Source organism: Nuphar pumila, chromosome 1, assembly GCF_984573655.1.
Source record: "Nuphar pumila chromosome 1, dmNupPumi1.hap1.1, whole genome shotgun sequence".
In the NCBI taxonomy this organism is placed as follows: Eukaryota; Viridiplantae; Streptophyta; class Magnoliopsida; order Nymphaeales; family Nymphaeaceae; genus Nuphar; species Nuphar pumila.
The window spans coordinates 108,068,054-108,089,549 of record NC_143249.1 but is presented as its reverse complement, the minus strand read 5'-3'; positions in this window follow the sequence as shown (position 1 = coordinate 108,089,549).

Here is a 21,496-nt window from a genome sequence, read left to right as displayed (position 1 = left end):
CACTTCACGCATTGATGGAGGGTGGAAGGCACTGCATTTGCATTATGAATCCACGTCCTTCCGAGTAGCAAGTTGTAGGTGGGTGGCACATTAACCACATGAAAAAGTACTGAATGCACCGAATAGTTGATGAACACTTCCAGAAATATTTTGCCTTTGGCCGTTTGACCATGGTTGTCAAATCCGTAGATGGTGATGGGATCTGGAATATATTCTTCATCCTTGATCCCTAATGCCTTCGCTGTCATCTCGGGATAAATATTGAGGCTACTGCCTCCATCGACCAGCACATGCGGTACTGTCATTCCCCTCACTCGAACGACGATGTACAAAGCATTGTTATGAAAGGAATGAGGCTTTGGAAAGTCCTCATCCGAGAAGGTGATTGGCGCATTGGTCATGGCGGAGTTCACAATCTGTACCATGTCTTCAAGAGTGGTACTGGGCTTAACTTTGATTTTCCTGAGTAAATCATCCAGGACTCGTTGGTGCTTGCTAGAATTTTTGTCTAAGTCAAAGATGGAAACATTAGATAGAGCGGTCAGAGGGTTCTGAGTTGAAGTTTCCAGCCTAGGTTTGATGATTTGCTTGAAGAGGTCAGGAGTTCCCTTTGACTTGGGGGCTGACTTTACAGGTGCTTCAGAAACTTTCATCTTGCCGAATGCTGAGATTAGGTCCATCTTCTTGGAATCAGGAGTTGCTTGTCGTAGCACTGACACCTGATGCTGAACTTGTAGATCTTGTGCAGAACACGGCTTGATGTGTTCGTGAGGCAGAAATGGCTGTGCAGATACTACTGCCGTGGTGTGCGAAGGAAAGGGGGTGATTGAGAATATCCATTTTCTCTTCTTCTTCTCCTTCCACTAGAAGATTGTTTTCAATAAGATCTTGTATAATGTTTTTGAGAACAAAGCAGTTCTCAGTGTTATGTCCCACTGTCCTGTGGAACTTGCAAATATGATTTTTCCACTTCCCCATAGGCACAGGGGATCAGTCAATCTGGGCAACTTGACCATCTCTTTTGACAACATATACTCGAGCACATCCTCGAGTGTTTGGTCTAAAGGAGTAAACTTTCTGTCGTAACTCCATCCTTCATGTTTAGTCTTCTCACGCAGTTTCGGCCCTTGATCCTGCTGAGGAGGCTTGCTGTATTGAGGAGCAGGCTTTGCTTTCTGATCTCCTTTGTTGTTTGAACTTCCTGCGCCGTAGCAGTAATCCCTCTTCTGCCCTTTGTACTGATTTCGGCCTTTGTTGGCGGAATAGGTGAAGTGAGCTTTCTTCTTCTGCTCACCTTGAGGGTTGTTTTTGAAAAAGGTGAAGCCTTCGTAGACTCTATTGTCCACACTCAGCTCAAGCCATTCGGCTCATTCAGTCAACTCGATAAAAGTACGGGATGGTGCAGTAGAGATCAATCCTCTTAATGGCTGCGAGAAATTGTTGAGGATTAGGGACAGTGCATGCCTTTCCGAGATAGGATCTCTCATTTTGTTGCAGGCCGATCTCCATCTGTGAATGAAGTCCCGTGCCTTTTTCTTCTCATTCTGCCTTAGGTTGCAGAGATGACTCAATGTAGGAAGCGCCTCTGTGTTGAACAAGAAGCGTTCAATAAACAGGTTTACAACTTTGTCAAACTCCTTGATCTCGATGGGGTTGATATGCTCAGCATACCACTTGGCTGCAACTCCTTCCAAGCTGCGGGGAAAGCATAAGAACAGTGCTCTGTTGTCCCTTTTGAACCTAAAGCATTCTGCGAAGAAAGTGGCGAGATGAGCTTTTGGGTCGCCAGAACCGTCGAACTTGATGAATTTTTGGGGAAGATTCTCCAGATCATCATCCCCTTCTAGGCCGTCATAGAAGTCCTCACTGGTGAAGACTTTCTTGCCCTTGTCGCGGGCTTGCAGATCCTTTACCACTCTAGCCATTTCTTTGAATTGTGCTTGCAGGGGCTTTTCTGCATCCTGACTCTTAGATCTGTGGCTTTTTCTTTGTTCTCGGCCTCGCTTATGAAATACCGGAGGCACTTCATATTCTTCGTCTGTATCTTCAGTGGACTCTGTTCCATCTGAGATTTCTTCCAGCTGGATTTGCTTTCTGGAAGCCCTCTTATCCCTTTGACCATGAAACTTTTCTCTGAATGGGTTTCTTTCCGAGCTGGTCCTGGGTTGCTCATTCATCATTTTGTTCATCATCTTTCGAAACATGGCATACATTTGAGGGTCTATGCCATCATCTTCTTGTTGCTGCTCTTGACTCCTCTCAGACCGGGGGGAACCCATCTCTTCTTCTGAGGCCAACGAGTACTATGGTGTTGCTGTTTTTTTGCCTTATCTTGTTTGCACCATCAAATGCTGTAGACGCTCTCTGCAGGGCAAAGACCTTATTAGACTCTGTAGGAATTGGTTTATGGAAGAAAATATCTACTGAAAATATGGTAGACAATTTGAAAAAGATATCCCATTACTAGGGACTGAGTCGTCGCGAGAATCACGACAATTGTGTTGTCATTCCTTTTGCAAGAGAAATAAACAACGAGAATATGCCTTGTTACCTAGGCGAGGTCGTCAAACCACAATGGAAAGAGAGAAAATTTTATAGAAATGAGAAAACATGATTTTATTGATCTTGACAAAGAGGTGGAGGGCAAACAATTTGCCACCATTCATGATAGTCGGCAGATACTCTAGGACCAGGAAAGATTTTAAGAGAGACAAAGGAATCCCAACTGTAGCGGGCAGAATGATATGCTCCAGACCATTGTGTGGAAGTGAGATCGAACTCTGCCATAGCTCCTGATAACAGTCGGGCTTCGATGTACTGCTGCCTCTGGGAGAACTGTCGAACACATCTCTCTGGTTGGTAGTAAGTGCAGAAGAATGGTCCCAACAACTTGAACCGCTTGCCATAAGCGTACGTATATCTGGGAGGGGATAATTGCCGATCAAAATAGTCCCAAACTATGTCATCTTCTTGAATGCTGTTGATCATGGATCGGTACTGCGCTACTGGGAGAAGTTCTTGACCATTGTATCTGAAAGAGCTTGCTCAGGCTGGAACATGCTGGAAGAACCAGGATTGAAGCGCGTAGATGCAACCTTCAACTAAAATGGATTCTCCAAGTGAGAATCGAGTTAGACCACGATATAGGAAAGCAAGCGCCGCCATGGCTATGGAAAGACGGTTGGTTTGTCGACTTCCCCATCTTCTCATAAGCTGGATTATTCTGATGTCCATGTAGTTTTGTCCATCTGGAAAGAGGGATAATCCTACAGTGCACAGAACCATTGCATTATGGATCCTTTCTTTAGCTGTCCTGGATAGCGAACTGACTTCAACGAAGGTCCCGTACTGGCGGTACAACTCGAGCAGGTCAACATATTCATTTCCCTCCAACTGGATCAGGGGCCAGGATCGGCGACCTGTCATACGAGCTAATGAATCTCGGGGGTCCAAACCCTTGACATTGATAAGGAATTGATGTTCTAATGGATCGCCTGGTTGACCAGCTGGTTCTGGTAACCCCATGATTTCTGAAAATTCATCCATTAAAACGGTCATTTCTACCCAGGGGAACCAGAAGGTACACGTCCGTGGATTCCATCGCTCCGCCATTGTGTGAATCAGGTTGTCGTTGACGGTCTGCTTTCCAACTGCTGACGCCAGTTCTAATCCGCACTCGCTCAAATGGTCCGGGAACATTCGGGAAAAGCTTTTGAGCCAAGAATAGTACCACCGGGAATGAAAGTTCTGGTGCTGAGGGCCCGATGTTCAGGACGACCTTGTCGCACCTCGTAGGAGATGTGACCTTCAGGAAAGATAGGATCGACTTGACTGGATGCCATTGAACTGAAAACAGAGAAAGACTCAGAATGAGACTTACGAAAATATGGGAAATTTTGAAAAATTTTGCAGGCAGGATATAAAATGCGGCTGGAAATTCGAGATCCAGTAGAAAGGTAGAATGGAAAATCTCCTGGAGTTTTGAAAGAAATGGGATATTTGAGAAAATTATCCAGGGTTTAAGAAAAATACCTCGTGGAAAATAAGGATATTTTGAGAAAGGCCTAATAAGTTGGAAAACATTGGGAAATATAAAGAATTAAGGAGATAACATACAATCACATCCTGCACAAACATTTATGCACATTCAGCACTCCCTAAAAGGCTGACTCTAGATGCATCATTTTGAAAACAGCTGTAGGACCCTAATCCTAACTCTAGGCTCAAATCATCTTTGTCCAATCCAGTTATGCCGATATACCCGAATCGAAATTCGAGGTACGTGGCATATAATTTCAACTCCGGTTCTAAGGTAAGGTTTTCCAACATCCTTAAGCACCTACCGATATACTTCGGACTGTGGCCCGCGGTACGTGGTAGGGGGGTGTTAACCCAAATAGTTGGCCCAGTTGTGAGGCTCTGTCCCGAACTAGGGTTCTGGAAGAGAGCCCAGCAACGTGAAGACCGGGTAATGATAGGTAATGGGGATTTTGAAAAATGATCACATGCAAGAAATAGAGGGCTCTAAATCCTAGAGAGATAGATTTTGAAAACTTTGAAGAAGCATACATTGTTTGCATTCATATCCTAAATTGAGGGGAGTTGTATTTAGACCTAATTCTATGTGAGCATGAAAATATCTCCTCAATCTGGTCCTACCAAACCATGCCTAGTCTATATGCAGTTAATGTCAGCTAGGTCAAAATCTAGGCTCCTAGGTTCGCATGATATCAGAAAGTAAAAGAGCTGACATTTTGTGAACATAATTTCGATAATTAAACTAAGTCAAGCACAATTCTGATCAGACAAAGACAGGTCCCATCTCGGTCGCCAAACCTGTGCTCGTCGCAAAATTTTTCTCGTCTTCCCTTCCTTGCGGAAGAGAAAGAGGGAAACGCTTTCGCGATTCAAACTTGACCGAATTTTGGAAATGGTTTTGAAATACTCGCCTCCGTTTTGAAAATTGTGGGAAAATCCATGGGATGGGGCTCGACCTGTCGGTACGAGGTTCGACCGTTCCTGCCGCCTTTAATAGGGGTAATCGAACCAAGGACCAAAATTGTGCTTGACATAGTTAAATCATCGAAACCGTGTTCTATCCTAAATGCACAGAGAATTCAGGCATGTGCTATGAGACTTTGGAAAATGTAAGTTGGAAAACATGATGTATGCTCAGAAAACCTTTGGAGTTGAAAGATATTTCTCAGGGAAAAGGTCAATTTCTCAGGAAACTCAGATGAAAAAGGGTTTTTGAAATCACGAGAAAGCTCATAAAGATGTGGGAAAATCATGAATAGTTGAAAATCCTGGGAAAATAGGAGTGATTCTTGAGAAAAAGGTGAACATTTGAAAAGGGAAACACTTCTCAGGAAAACTCGGACTTTGAGAATTTTCTTAGGAAAATGATGGAAAATTTATAGGAAAACTCATTGGAGAAGAAAAAAAAACTGAACTTGGGAAATTGAAATCCTGGGAATCTTACCCTTGAAATACTTGGAAATCGATTTTGATCTTTGAGAAAGGTGAGAGACTTCTTTTGAAAATCTTGAGAAAATAACCTTTTCCATGGAAAACTGTGAAAAGACTTGACTTGGAAAACCGATTTTAAAAGATCCTCAGAGTTTCTTGAGAAATCGATTTCTTGAGAATGAAATTTTCTTAAGAAAATCATCGGAAAATCAATGATTTCATGATGCAAATGATATGAGTGAATGAGTGCACTTTGAAAGATTTTCTAAGAAATTTGTTGGAAAAATGTGTATTAAGTCAAAATAAATCCTTCACATATTCTGACTGTGGCCATGAATATGTTTAGAGTTTAATTGATTCAATGCACAATACTTTGAAAATATTAGAAATATGATGTGCATTTTAAGATAGCCTAAGAGTGTAGGCTCAATGTGACTAGTAGAAAGATGATGGATCTGGGTCTCGTCCATATTCCGACTAGGGCCGTAAATATGGATTCCACCGAGTTCATCAACTCCCTAAGAGTTGGTGCACGTGCCATTCGTGTACATCCATAGTGCTTTTGAAATAAGATGCATGAATCATAGAATCAGGATATTGCCTGAATTTAAACTATATGATATGCATCCTAGTCTAAGCAGAAAATTAAATCTTTTATTCCAAAATTTACTTTATTACATCACTAAATAAATGAAATAAAAGGAAATTGCAGACTTCATCTCTCTCTTTTGAATGTCCCTGCCAAACTTGAAATAAGGTTAGCTCAAATATGTGAGTTTTTCCAAGATTTTCCAATAATATTATAAAATTATTGGACTTAATTGGATATAAACTCTCTTCTTATGATTCCTTGATATTTGAAATGATGGAAATGCAAAAAATTCAGTAGAAAATAGCTTGAAATTCGAAATTGGGGTCCAAATGACCAAAATACCCCTAATATTAAAGTTATACCTTTAAAATCAGGGTTTTTGAAGGAAATTTTGGTAAAATTGAGATTTTAAAATTCAAATTGAATCAAATGATGATGAAATGCAGTATGAGGCATGATGACATGCTGCTAAACACATTAGGACTGTAAAATCAGAATTTGATATTTTGCAATTTATCCAAAATAACGAATTTCGCTTGTTTTTCGCTTGGATCCGGGTCCCGCAGGGCCCTATTTTGATGATATGGCTAAATCAAGCTTCAAATGAATTCCAAATTACACCAAATTCGGTATGAAGCATCTAGCTACTCTGATAAACAGCCTAGAATGCTAAAATCACGAAATGATATGATTTAAATGCTAAAATTTAAAGAAAGTCCTAAAAAGGGTGGATTTCGCCTATGGGCCCGAACCAAATGCAATTCTTAATATGATAATGAAAAATTTACACTATAAAAACCTCTGATATTTTGCAGACTGCTAAAGGACCCGAAATCAAACATTTTTGGTTTTTACAGCCTCAGGATTTGAACTACGGTGAGTTCGGTAACGGGTATTTGGTTCTGTCGGAGGTAAAATCGACCTAATCTAATATAAAATTGCTAACAAAATAGAAAACAACCATGGAAATTTCTGATATTTAACTTAGCTACTCACGACACATACAGGGACAACTTTCATGTTTATAACTTTGGCATTTGATCAACAGAATCATAGATAAAAATACAACTTTTCATGCCTAAAGCAACAGAACATACAAATGTGACAAAACAGGAGACTAACAAGAAAAATCCGAAACAGATATCACAACTGTTATAAAAATCACCAGCTTTCAGATGCAAACATAGGACATCTAGTACATAACATTCACTTTTTACAGATTCGGATTTGGATCAACACCCAAAGATAACCCATCGACCTAAGTCGATCCAAAGTCTCAGAGGTCCAAATCAGGCTCTGACACGTGTCCCGAACTCTCAGATTTTTGTCAGACATAAAACAAAATCATAAAAATCTGCGAAAATCATGTTAAAAACTAGACATTCTCTGAGTTCATAACATCTTTCGGATCGAAAATCGGACCTCCCACGAGAGAGATCTCGATTTTACAAGTCGGAAATGAAATTTTAAAACGCATCCCGGGTAACAAAACCCGACTTATCATTTTGAATGTTTACCGCAGTAAACAAATTCAAATCCTTCCTAATTTTTGGCACATTTCTAGGGACACATAAGGGCGTATTTCATGATTTTTTTAGAATTTTTAATGAAAAATAATTGCATGAAATGACGTGTGGACTGACTGACAAAAACAGAGAACTACTGAAATTGAGCAGAATTGAAATAAATGCCTAATTAAGCCTAATTAACTTATGAAACATGCTAAATTAATGAAATAAAATACAAATTAAATTTAGCTAAATGCATGAATGCTAAAAATCATCAAGGAAGTATAATTATATATTTTTATATTTGTCGTTTTATGAGAATAGCTCAATCCATTCCTCGGATGAGCTCTTTCTTCAAACGACACATGAATCAAATCATGATATTATGAAATCAAGAGGAAAAGAGGTGCACCTTGCTTCGTTATGCAGCTTTGAAACTCTTGAAAGGGACGGCTACCAACGGCTTCGTTCGTCTTTCGATCCGGGCTTCGGATGATTCACCAAGATCGACCCACGCTTGAATCAAATTGGCCACTGCACGAGCAATGTAGGTATTTCACTGCACCTTCTCCACTGAGCCCAAGGGGGGCGTGAATTCAGAGGAACACTTGAGTTCTGAAGGGGACCTATGCTGGAGTTCAAAATGTCAAAATTGGAGTCTAAAAATTGGAGTCCCCTAGGCTGGGCGTGAGCCCTTGTATTTGTAGAATTTTTTTGAAAAATTTGAATTTCAAACAGGCTCAATCTGAGCCCTCCATGTGGCGCCATATCAGGGGGTGCTACTTTGATTTTTTTTGAGAAAATAAAATGGGAAATTTGTGGGTGAGACACCTCAGCAGAATTTGAAAATTTTCAAAATTGGGGTTTGCTTGATTTTCTCTGCAGGAGACTCCCAAATTGCGCCACCTCAGGGGGTGTTCTCTTGGAGTTTGAAATTCAAACTTGGCCTTTCTGAAGCTTCTCAAATGGCGCCACCTCAGGGGCTACTTTTATTAAAAAATATAAAATAAATATCAAAATAGAGCCAAGTGGGGTTCTGGAATGGCGCCACCGCAAAAGAGATTCTGAGGTGTAAAGTTGGAAATAGTAGGAGCATGCCACGTGGTGCCACCTCTGGAAGCTCTTGACACATGTCAGAAGTACAGGAATGGAAGAAGCAGACTGTGCCACCTCAGAGGAGTTCAAATTTCTACTTTTCTGCAGGAAAGGAGAGGCTGACATGTGGCAGTTCAGGATGATCCTTGGTTTTGACAAGTGTCAGCTGTCTGGAGGAGCCTTCTCAAATGGCGGCACCTCAAAGGGGGATTTGAATTTCAAATGGAGGTTGGCCCTGGAGGAATGGAGGGTGGACATGTGGCGCCACCTCAGGTTGGCTCCTACAATGCCATGTGGCAGTTGGGAGGAGCAAAGAACATGTGGCGCCCTCATAGACAAAGTAGGAAAAGCAGAATTCAGGATTTGCGCCACCTAGGTCTTGTCTGAAGATCTTTGAATGGTTGCTTTTTCTAAAGAGAGCCAAGAGTGACATGTGTCTTCTACTTTTTCTGAAGGAAGCTAGAAATGACATGTGTCGGTCTGCTTTTTCTAAGAAGAGCAGAGAATGACATGTGTCAGTCTGCTTTTTCTGAGAAGAGCAGAGAATGACATGTGTCAGTCTGCTTTTTCTGAGAAGAGCAGAGAATGACACGTGTCACCTGCTGCAGGAGAGAATACCTCAGATGGCGCCACCTCAGAAGGAGACAACTCTACTTTTTCTGGAGGAAGCTAAGAGTGACACGTGTCTCCTACTTTTCTGAGAAAAGTAGGGAGAGACATGTGTCAGACTACTTTTCTGAAGGAGGAAGAAGTTGACACGTGTCCTCTGCAGGAGACACACTTCAAATGGCGCCACCTCAGAGGAGACAAGCTTTACTTTTTCTGGACAGGACAACACATGACACTTGGCATCTCATGGTGACTTTGAATGACACATGGCACAGGGTGGAGACTGACACATGGCATGGAATGACATGTGGCGGCTTCTTAAAGTAGCCCCACACTGACACTTGGCAGATAAATGGGAGGAGAGAGAAAAGACAAGTGGCGCCAATCCAGGGGACAAGGCTCCTATATTTTTGGGTTTTTCAAAATTCAGGTTTTTTTTTTTAAAAGAAAAGCCTATGTAACACCACCTCAGTGTGGGTCCCATATTGCTTCTTTATTGAAATAAGGACAAAACAACAAAACCTCTTTTTGGAATTTTCACAAAATCTGGACTAATTGGCAAAACAGAAATTTTGAAAAGATTTGGCCCCTGTAGGGCGATTCTGTAAAAAGAAGATATTTGAAATTTGTTGACAAAAGGGCAAAATCTGAGATGAAATTTATTGAAAATTATCCAGATTGTTTTTCTGATAAAATATTTTGAAATTCAGAGTCCTGGGGGTAAAATGGGAATAATTGATAATTGTGAAGACCCAAGGTTTAAAATCGATTTTGAAAAGAGTTGAAATTCTAATCTGGATTGAAAATTTTGAAATCAAGAGTTCTGGACCTCAAAATGACATGTTGTGCAATACAGTGATATGAGATGCTCATGCAATGATATGCAATGTCATGTCTTATGCAATATAATCTTGAACCAAGGCTTGGAGATTCCTGTCTTCTGTCAGGAATAGAATTTTGAACATTTGAGCTGAAAGTAGAGAAATTTTGAGAGTTGCAGATGAAATTTAGACTTTTGCAAGGTCTGGGCTCAGAAAATGACCATTTTGCCCTCTGGCGATTTCAGAGGCTGGATGCTGATGCTTGGTGGAAATGTTAGAGAGGTGAATAAAAATTTGGAGTGTTTACAATCACCTACGCGTCACGACAGTTGAGAGTTCATGAGAAAAACTATCCAACCCACGATCTTGAGCTTGCCGCGGTGGTGTTCACGCTTAAAATATGGCGACACTACCTGTATGGAGAGAAAATTGAGGTCATGTCGGACCATAAAAGCCTAAAATACCTCTTTTCTCAAAAAGAACTCAATATGTGGCCACGACGATGGCTAGAATTCCTCAAAGACTATGAATTCACACTTTTCTATCACCCTAGAAAGGCGAATGTCGTAGCAGATGCCCTTAGTCGCAAGACTGTTGGCACTCTGGCCAACCTCACTGCACAATGGAAGCTGATGAAGGATTTCGTCAGCTGGAATCCATTTTTGGCTAATCCAGGAAAGATTCGATTGTCATGCCTGACGATTCATATCGAGATCCTCGATCGCATCGTAGCCGAACAATTCAAGGACCCCCAGTACTTGGAATTAAAAGCTCGTGCTAAAAAGGATGATACTTTCTTCCATTTGAAAGAAGATGGAGGAATATGGATGGAAGAAAGGATTTGGGTTCCAAATAACCATGAGCTAAGAAATGAAGTACTCTAGGAGGCTCATAGTAGTAAGTACACTATCAACCTTGGAGGTAAAAAATGTTTCGGGACTTGCAGAGAAAGTACTGGTGGTGGGGTATGAAACGTGATGTGGCTACGTTTGTCTCAAAATGTTTGATTTGCCAGCAAGTTAAAATCGAACATCAACGACCTGGTAGAAAAATGCAATAGATCGAGATTCCAGAATGGAAATGGGAAGGCATTACAATGGATTTCATCATAGGATTGCCTTAATCCAAGAGACAACATGACTCAATTTGGGTGATTGTGGACAGACTCACCAAGTCTGCTCACTTTCTGCCAATCAACACTCGGTATTCAACAGAACGGTTGGCAGAAATTTACGTTCGGGAAATCGTCAGACTCCATGGAGTGCCGATATCGATCATATCTGATCGTGACCTGAAGTTCACCTCTCACTTCTGGGAGCAGCTTTAGAAAGCCTTGGGGACGAAACTCAAGTTCAGTACAACATTTCATACCCAAACAGACGAGCAATCAGAACGAACCATACAGACTCTTGAAGATATGCTAAGAGCCTGTATGCTGGAATGGAAGGGTGATTGGGTTTCCCATCTAGCGTTGGCTGAATTTGCTTATAATAATAGCCACCACGCTAGCATTGGGATGACACCGTATGAAGCCTTGTACGGGCGACCCTGTCGATCACCAATCCATTGGGGTGAAGTCGGTGAGCGAACCTTGGATTCGCCCATTGTATTGCAGCACTATACTGAGCAGGTCCACATGATCAGAAAGAAGCTACTGACTGCTCAGAGTCGATAGAAGGGCTACGCAGATCAACGGTGTAGGGAGCTCATTTTTGCGGTTGGAGATAAGGTTTTTATCAAGGTCTCTCCAACCAAGAGTGTGTTTCATTTTGGAAAGAAGGGGAAGCTCAGCCCCAGATTCGTTGGTCCCTTCGTATTTCACGTATCAATGCTTAGGAAGTACGTTCATGATCCCTCTCACGTCATTCAACATGAAGATATTGACATACGAGAAGATATGACGGTGGAAGAAAGGCCAGTAGAGCTCATGGACCGATGGGAGCAAGTGCTAAGAACGAAGGTCATACCACTTGTTAAAGTGAGGTGGCAACATCATGGAATCGACGATTGCACTTGGGAGCCCGAATCTAATATGCGGGACAATTATTCTGAACTCTTCACTTTATACTCTAAGCTGAATTTCGTGGACGAAATTCCTGTAAGGGGTAATGATGTAAGACCCGCAATTTTTCAGAAAATATCTGAATAAATTCATGAGGCATTTACCGGTCAAAATAACATTTTTTCTCAGAATTCCAAAACTAGCCTATTATTATAAAAATTCCAAAAATTCCACTTGGCTCTTAAAAGTGACGTGGGACCCGCCTCAATGTGGTGTCACACTAAAATTTTCAAATATTTCTTTTAATTTCAAAACAGTGCCCCTCTGGAAGTGGCACCGATATATAAAATTCTTTTATTTTGATTTAATTTTTTACAAAATAATTAGTGGACCCACATAGGTGGCGCCCCACTAAGGCTCCTTGCCAAGAAAAACAAAATTTTTGTTTTCTCAAAAAGTTTTCAAATCTAGCTAAGGTGGCAAGGAAAAAGGGAAAACAAAATCCATTTTTTTAAAATCATTTTTTTGCTTTTTCAGCCCCAAAATGGAGCCACCGTGAAACCCTACCAAAATTTTCCTTTTACCTAAGTTTTCTTTCTAATTTTTTTTTTTCTTTTCTTAAGAGTAGGAGCCGCCCCCTCTCAAAACGGCGAGTCCCTTTTTTTTTCAAAAAGATTTCAAAAAATTTTGAAAGTCAGTTTTAAGAGTTATCAAGGTCGGCTAAAGGGGAGGAAAAGGGGGGATTTTGGAGGGCCGGCTATTAAAGAGAGGAGGGGAGCCCAGCAAAGACCATCAGCGATTTCCCTTAACCTCAGCCATCTCTCGCTCAAGGAGTGCCTGCTCTCATCTCCTTCAACCCATCAACCAGCAGGAGGCCGACTGCATCCATTACTTTGTTTTTTTTTTTGTTTGTTGGCCCCCCCCCTTTCATCACGTTGCCTCTTTCCTTCCAGCAAAAGAGAAGACCCATAGTTCCAGTCCTTCCTCCTGGCATTACGATTGACCTTCTGCAGAGCCTTCAAAAAAAGAGATCTCCTCGGCCTTGCTAAACCAAGGTACTGCCCCTTTCCTCTGTGGATAAAGCACATATCATGTTCAACATCGCAGATCTATCAAAGTAATGGTACAGGCTGCATCTAGTTTCATGTTCGTAGGTTAGGAATCGATTACACCTCGCAATGGTGTTGTCGATTCGTGGGAGTAATTGTGTTTGATGACTGTTTTCCATTAAAATTTCCAGCACCCCGTTTCAGCATCATAACATTGAAGAATAACGTTTCATCTGCAAAATGGTGTCTTTTCAGGTTCATGTCCAAATTTTCTCATCTAGCCTACCACCGATTGCACGCCCGTTTAAGAGAATCGTTTTCACCAAAAGAAGAGGGGTTTTGGCAATAAAACAAATCTGATTCTCGTCACAAAAGTTTGATTTGTTGTAACAAAATCAGATTTCTGCAACTGCATTATTCTAACTAAAGCCTGTTCTTTGGTTTTGGGTGCTTTCCCTTTGTTATTATTTTTTTTTATATGCTTTCAGGATTTGCACTGATATTGCCTGATCTCTGTACAGCTTATGGTTCCCAGCATCCTCCCATAACCTTTTTCTTTTCTTCCTTCTGTCGCACACCCCTGATTTATACTCATTTAAGAAGACTTTTTTTTTTTTATAAACTTCAGCCTTTAGGTCTTCTATAAGCGCAGCAACTCAAGTCGTGAGTCTTAGCAGTGATATCATTCTCATTGCCTTATGACCCTTTTGTTTAAAGTTAACTTTTAAACTTTCAACATGTCAATTTTTTTTTTTTTTGCATATTTATTGCTTTTTATTGAGTCACTTACCTATAAAGGAGTAAAGTGATGGCCAACAAGGCTCATCATACAGCAACGGTGCTCTTAACCAGAGCACCACATTTAAATTCAGCATTTTGTTGCTTACAATATCCTATAGCGTCAATAGTGTTTATGTCTGTATCTTTTGAATGTTTATAGTTTCATGCATTCCCCTGTTTCATTTTACAGTTCATCTGTTGTATGGTTCCCAATGTGTTGAACTGTATTCAAATTTACTTGCTGCCCCATTCAGATATTCAAGTTAGAACATAGATCTTTAAATCAATTCATGAGACCATTCAGTTATGGGTATGAACTCAGTCCCTTACTGTCTGGCTGGAATACCTTCTGTTGCAAGTTGACGTGCCAGGGCTAAAGGGGACTTGTGATATCTTCTGGTTGTGATGAACCAATGTAAGAGTTCGAGTTGCTAAGTGAACTCTACTGGCTGGGGCTGACCAGTCATCAAATTGAGAAATCTGGTAGCTTATTTCATGACATTGATTGATGACAACCTGCTAATGCTAACACTATAGCATAATGAATTAAACATTTGTAGTTCACATTGTCTCTGCATGTGTTTTTACCCCACTGAAATGACGGTTGTGCTCATCCCAGCCGATGGTCTATGAACATATATTTGTTTCTTTTAAGTCTTTAGCCCTTTGTTCTTCTATGCATTTTGTATTTAGCAATCCTTATTCTTCTGTACATTCTATATTTTAGCAGGGTATCTATAAACTGGCCTCACAACATTCATGTGTCATGAACAGAGCAATGTAGGAATAAAAGATTAAGTTGAGCAATGATTATAGCATGCTGCTAATAATAACAAGTAGGGGCTGTGTTATTTCTTTGATTTTTGGTTACCGATTATCATGTGCATGCCGATCATTGGGCTAAGATGAGCCTGTAGCCGAATTAAAGACTTAAAATTCTGGGTAGTAGATATTGCATCAGCCATATAGTGCGTTCTGTAAAAGCTCTTTATAAAAGTTTGTTGATAAACTTAGCAGGTTCGATGGTGTATAATGTGATCTAGTCAAGTAAGACTGATTTGCAGGTTTGTGATAGTTTTTTTTTTACTGCACTGTGGCAGACCATTTAATATATATATGTCATTAGTTTAATCCTTGTACATCCCATATTTTTTTTTTTATCATTTCAGTTTTCAATATAACAGGGCCCTCCATTTACTGAATATATGTTCTGATTCCTCTTATCTCCTTCTGTTTACTATAGGCATTTGTTTTATAATCATTTTCTATTATGTCACATATGGTATATGCCATATATCGATATCATTTGTACCTTAGGTGTTTCAAAATTTTCTTTTTCTTTTTTTGCTCTGTCACCATGTATATGTTTTACTACTAGGCGTTTATTGGCTTTTGGGCTCTTCCCCATCATTCCCATTCACAAGGGTGTCATCCATGTGTTTTCATATCCCCTGTCATCACCCAAGTCACAAACATTTTCAACTTACATGTATTACATACATTTTCCAATCAAACATATTATGGGCATTTCCTACTCCATTCCATCATATCCGTTTCTCATTTAGTAATACACTTAAGCCTAATTTTAGACATCCTTCACTTAGCATAGGTATGAACTTTAGGTATTAGCATGAGTCCAATCACGTAGTTAGTTCAAAATGTAATTTTTTTTTTTCTTTTTCTTCTGTACTTCTTGTATTTCCATTCCTTGTACTAATCCACCTTTGCAGGAAAATCTGGAGGATGCTGACTATTTTAATTTTGTATTTCTTTTATTCATTTTGCTTTATGTCAGAGATGTAATAATTCAAGTTTGGAATAATATTTACTTTTACCGCTTAGATTAGGATGCATTTCATGTAGTTTGATTTCAGCAATATCCTGATTCTATGATGCATATATCTCAATTTTCAAAATTCACCGTGGATGAACACGAATGGCACATGCACCAACTCTTAGAGAGTTGATGAACTCGGTGGAGTCCATAATTACGGCCCTAGTCGGAATATGGACGAGACCCAGATCCATCATCTCTTTACCAGTCACATTGAGCCTACACTCTTAGGCTATCTTAAAAATGCACATCATATTTCTAAATTTTCAAAACATTGTAAATTAACTCAAGTAAACTCTGAACATATTCATGGCCACAGTCAGAATATGTGAAGGATTTACTTTGGCTTAATCCACATTTTTTCCAACAAATTTTTCAGAAATCTTTTCAAAGTGTATTCATTCATTCAAATCATCTGCATCATGGCATCATCTGCTTTTCTCATGATTTTCTCAAGAAATTTTCACCTCATGGAAATCGATTTCTCAAGAAACTATGAAGATTTCCGAAGTTGGATTTCCCAAATCAAAGTTTTCCCGTGATTTTCCCTGAAAATATTATTTTCTTAAGATTCATTTTCCAAAGGAATTTCTCATTTTTCTCAAGAATCCATGTTGATTTTCAGATATTTCAAAGACCAGATTCTCAGGATTTCAATTTCCTAAGTTTTGAATTTCCATCCCTAAAGAGCTTTCTCATAAATTTTCCATCATTTTCCTAAGAAAATTCTCAAAATCCGAGTTTTCCTGACAAGTGTTTTTCCTTTTCAAGTGTTCATCTTTTCTCAAGAATTCTTACCATTTTCTCGAGATTCTCATTTCTTCTAGATTTTCCAAATCTTTATAAACTTTCTCGAGATTTAAAAACTTCTTCGTCTGAGTTCCCTGAGAAATTGATTTCCATCTTTTATTTTTAGAAATGCTTTTCAACTTCAAATGTTTTTTAAGCATACATTATATTTTCCAACTTGCATTTTACAAAACCTCATAGCACATGCCTGAATACTCTGTGCATTTAGGATAGAACAGAATTTCGATGATTTAACTATGTCAAGCACAATTTTTGGTCCTTGGTTCGATTACCCCTGTTAAAGGCGGCAGGAACGGTCGAACCTCGTACCGACAGGTCGAGCCCCATCCCATGGATTTTCCCACAATTTTTAAAATGGAGGCGAGTATTTCTAAACATTTTCCAAAATTCGGTCAAGTTTGAATCGCGAAAGCATTTTCCTCTCTCTTCCGCAAGGAGGGGAAGACGGGAAAAATTTTGCGACGATAACAGTTCCATGCAGAGGATCGAGATTCCTCAGTGGAATGAGAGGATATCACGATGGATTTCGTGGTAGGGTTACCGCGAACCAGGCGAAAGCATGATGCGATATGGGTAATTGTGGACAGACTCACCAAGTCCGCTCACTTTTTACCTATCCGGATCAGTCAGCCGCTTGAGAGCTTAGCAGACTTGTATATCCGAGAGATTGTACGGTTACATGGTGTACCTACGTCTATCATTTCGGATCGTGATCCCAGATTCACGTCGCGACTGTGGGGACAGTTGCAGTCAGCTTTGGGAACGAAGCTTAAGTTTAGTACAACCTTTCACTCTCAGACAGATGGCCAGTCAGAGAGGATGATTCAGACGTTAGAAGATATGTTGCGGGCTTGTATGCTCGACTGGAAAGGTGATTGGGATTCATACTTGTGTTTGGTTGAGTTTGCCTACAACAACAGTTATCACGCTAGTATCGGGATGGCTCCGTACGAGGCTTTGTATGGAAGGCCTTGCCGATCACCGTCATATTGGGACGATATCAGCGATCGATCCAGTGAATCGCCGATCGTTCTTTAGCACCACACTCAGCAAGTGCAGAAGATCCAAGAGCGTCTGAAGGCAGCTCAGGACACACAGAAGAGTTACGCCGATAAGAGGCGGCGAGAGCTTCAGTTTGATGTGGACGACATGGTTTTTGTGAAAGTATCAACGACAAAGAGCGTCTTTCGTTTCAGAAAAAAAGGAAAGTTGAGTCCTAGATACGTTGGGCCGTTCAGGATCCTTGAGAGGATCGGTGGAGCAGCCTATCGGATTGAGCTACCGCAACAGTATGCTCAAATTCATAATGTTTTTCACGTGTCGATGCTCATGAAGTACATTCCGGACCCATCGCACGTCATCCAATACGAAGATGTCGAAGTACTGTAAACACCCCAAATTTTCACTCACCTTCCTGATATAGCCATCAATCATCACATTTCGGTTCTCCGGAACCAATGAGGGGCAAAATGGTCAGTTTCCAAGATTGAACCTTGCAGAAAGTCTTAAATTCCATTCTCGAGTCTCAAAACTTCTCTATTTAAACTCAGCGACATCTTCAAACTATAAATTTTCAAAAACTCATGCTTAATCAGAAGTCAGAATTTTCAAATTCAAATTCACAGTGGCAATTTTGTAGGACATGTCTTTGCATAACATCGCATGAGCATTTCATATCATTTCACTGCACAGCATGTCATTTTGAGATCCAGAACTTTTGATTTTCAAAATTGTCAATCCAGATTTGAGTTTTAAACTTTTCAAAATTGATTTCAAAACCCTGGGTTTTTAAAATTACCAATTCTTCCCACTTTACCCCCAGGACTTCGAATTACAAAAATTTTCTCAAGAAAATAATCTGGATGGTTTTTTTTTATTGATTTTTCAAATCTCATCAGTTGGAAAGAAGGGGACACAACTTTAAATGGAGAAGATTTTATTTCAAACTCTTGCAATTAAATTTCTTTATAAAATCTCTGCATCTTTTTATGTTGCCCTGAAGGACCATTTTTTTTTTATTTTGAAATCAAGCCAATTCTTCGTATTTTCCAAACTAACCTACTATTATAAAAATACCAAAAAAAAAGAAGGAAGTCATTATTGCTTTTTATGTAAATAAATAATCAGTGGGCCCACGCATAGGTGGCACCTCACTAGAACTCCCTGCAGAGAAAAAGCAAAATAAAATCTTATTTCAAAAAGTTTTTTTTTTATTTCTTTTTTTTATGCAGCTGAGGTGGCACCACCTTAAAAAAAAAGAAAAAGAAAAAAAGAAAAAGAAAACCCATTTACTCATGTTTTTCCTTTTTGTTTTAGCCCCCAAATGGCGCCATCGCAAAGCCCCCTCCATAAAAAAATCACTTTATTTAACTTTTAGGTAAAGTAACTCAAAATTTCTTCAGGTAAAGAGGCCGTCCCCTTTTAAAATGGAGAGATTTCAAAAAATTTTAAATTTCGGTTTTAAAGTTTTCAAAACTCGGTTCAAGAGCTAGAAAAGGTTCCGACTTTTCAGAAAAGAGGGAAGTCGATGTTTTAAAGAGACATCAAGCGTACAGGAAAAAGGGAGAGGAGGCTCAAAAATTTTCTTTCTCCTAATCGGCTGGAAGATCCTAGTGAAGAGATCCTTTCCTTCCTTCCAGCAGGAGCAGAACCGACGGCTGCTCCCCCTTATCACTGGAATCCTTCTGCTCTCTCTCCATTAGTCCTCGTTCTCCTCACAGTTACCTGCTGCCATCCTCTCTCAACGAAACATTCAGGGAATCCGATCTAATTGGGAGCAAAAGACAGAGGAAGGACCCTTCCTGCGCCACCCAAACTTGCTCAAGGTGAGGGCCACTCTCTCTTTGTTTCTTTCAGATCGGTTTCTTATTTCATTTCTGTCCTTGTTATTCTAAGCATTTGATTCCCCAGCTTTTCCTGTTTTCTTTATAGGTGCCATTATTTTCCTCTTGTCATCCCCTATTGTCATCAAAGCAGTATTTGCATTATCAATCTGCAGGCAGCAACATTGATACGCATCATGCTATAGAAATGTCTCAGCCCCCCCCTCCTTTGCTGGCTACATCCCCTCCATCATTTTTTTTTTCTTTTTCACCCCTTTATCAGCAGCCTTGTTCTTCATTCATTTGTTAATTAACAGCATGATATTATAACTCTGCACATTTTGATTAAACTTGATGTGTTTCATGATCTCATAGGCTACTCAAGCATCATCATTCATATCCCTTTAGGCAGGCCATTGAGCATCATCGATCTGCCCTGCTCACGCTTGTGGTTTGAGGGGGAGCATCAGATCTAATTTGTTGCAAAACTGCGATCCTGTTTTGGCCATCAGACCGACCTGTCTAAAAAAAAAAAAATGGGCCTTGACTGACGCCTGCAAGCCATCTGCAGTGTATCATCAGATCGATATACTCTGATCATGGCCTACATTTCTTGAGTTTCTCTCAAGCTATCACCGCACTCTCATTATTTAGCATTCTATCTTTGTATACCTTCTTTCCCCTGCACTTGTTACATACTCATTCTCCATGGTCATTTGCACACCTTTAATCACTTTTCCATTACGCACTACCATCCGTGCACAGCATTTGCCCCACTTTCATCCACATGTTTATTCATAGTGTGTATTTGCTCATTCATCATATTCTAGCACTGCATCTCTACATCAAATATTCTGATTTCCCATACATTGTACATGTACATGAGTTTTCCCACAGGTTGTGCACTATCGTTGTTTCACATCTCAGTTTACCTCCTCTGCATCCTATCATCTATTTGTATTGCATTTCGATGGCTAACTACATTGCATGTCCTTAGTATTAATTCCATTACACTGCAACTACATGAGTGCATCCATCTTACTTGCTTACTACTATGTAGAGCCGGTGAAACAAATTCTTCACCCTTTTCATGATCTGATATCAGTTTTGATACCGAAAACATGTCATCTTATGCTTACCTGGATAATATCCCTGGTTAAATAGACTGCTTACAGGATGTGATGAATAACCTGGCTTTGGAGGTCAGGTATAAGCGTTTTAGATACTTTTCTTAATGCTTGTGTAAAATAGTCAAGGGGTATAGTCAGTTCCATATTTTTCTTTTTTGAGTTGGGATCAAGTAATGGGGAATCTGATGACATCCAGTGGTTACATTGTTTGAGAAGTTGGGATTGAATGAAGAGGATTCATAATTTAATGAAATTAAAAGGATGGGGTAATCTGTAGAGGAGCTTCCACTGTAGCAATGCAGTAGCTAACACATCCTACATATTACCACTACACGAGTATGTTCACTGCCGTACTCATGTATCAGCCACCACCTTCTGCACTTCATAATGCCCATCAGTTGAAGTTTCAATAGTTTGTCACTGTGTATACCCCTAGCATATTGTTTGAGGTTTTCATGGTATATAGTTATATATATTTTATAACATGTGCACCCGAATTTTGGTATGTACATCTGTTTATACATTCGCTATATGCTAATATCTCTACATGTGCATTAAAGTTTGATCATATAGACTGCGGCTGCAGATGTACATATATATTTTTTGCCACCTATACATTTTCATTTCAATAGGACATGCATTCATTTAGGAGAGTCTATATGTAACCTCTTAGGCATTCCCTCATAAAGCATAAGCATTGGCATTCAGCTAATTTCATTTCCCCCTAGTTTGAATAAGCATAGTATATAGGCTATACTTATGAAAATTTTAGCTAACTTAAGCATTGCATATAGTCATTTTCATATGCATTCCATTCATGCTTTAGATATTATATTAATATGTATATTTCCACTATAGTTCAGGTATAATCATCTATAGATGGAATTTTTCAATTTCTTGTATGTATTTCCTTTTTTTTCTTTTTTGCGCTAACTCACTTTTGCAGGAAAATCTGGAGAAGGCTGAGTCCTTTAA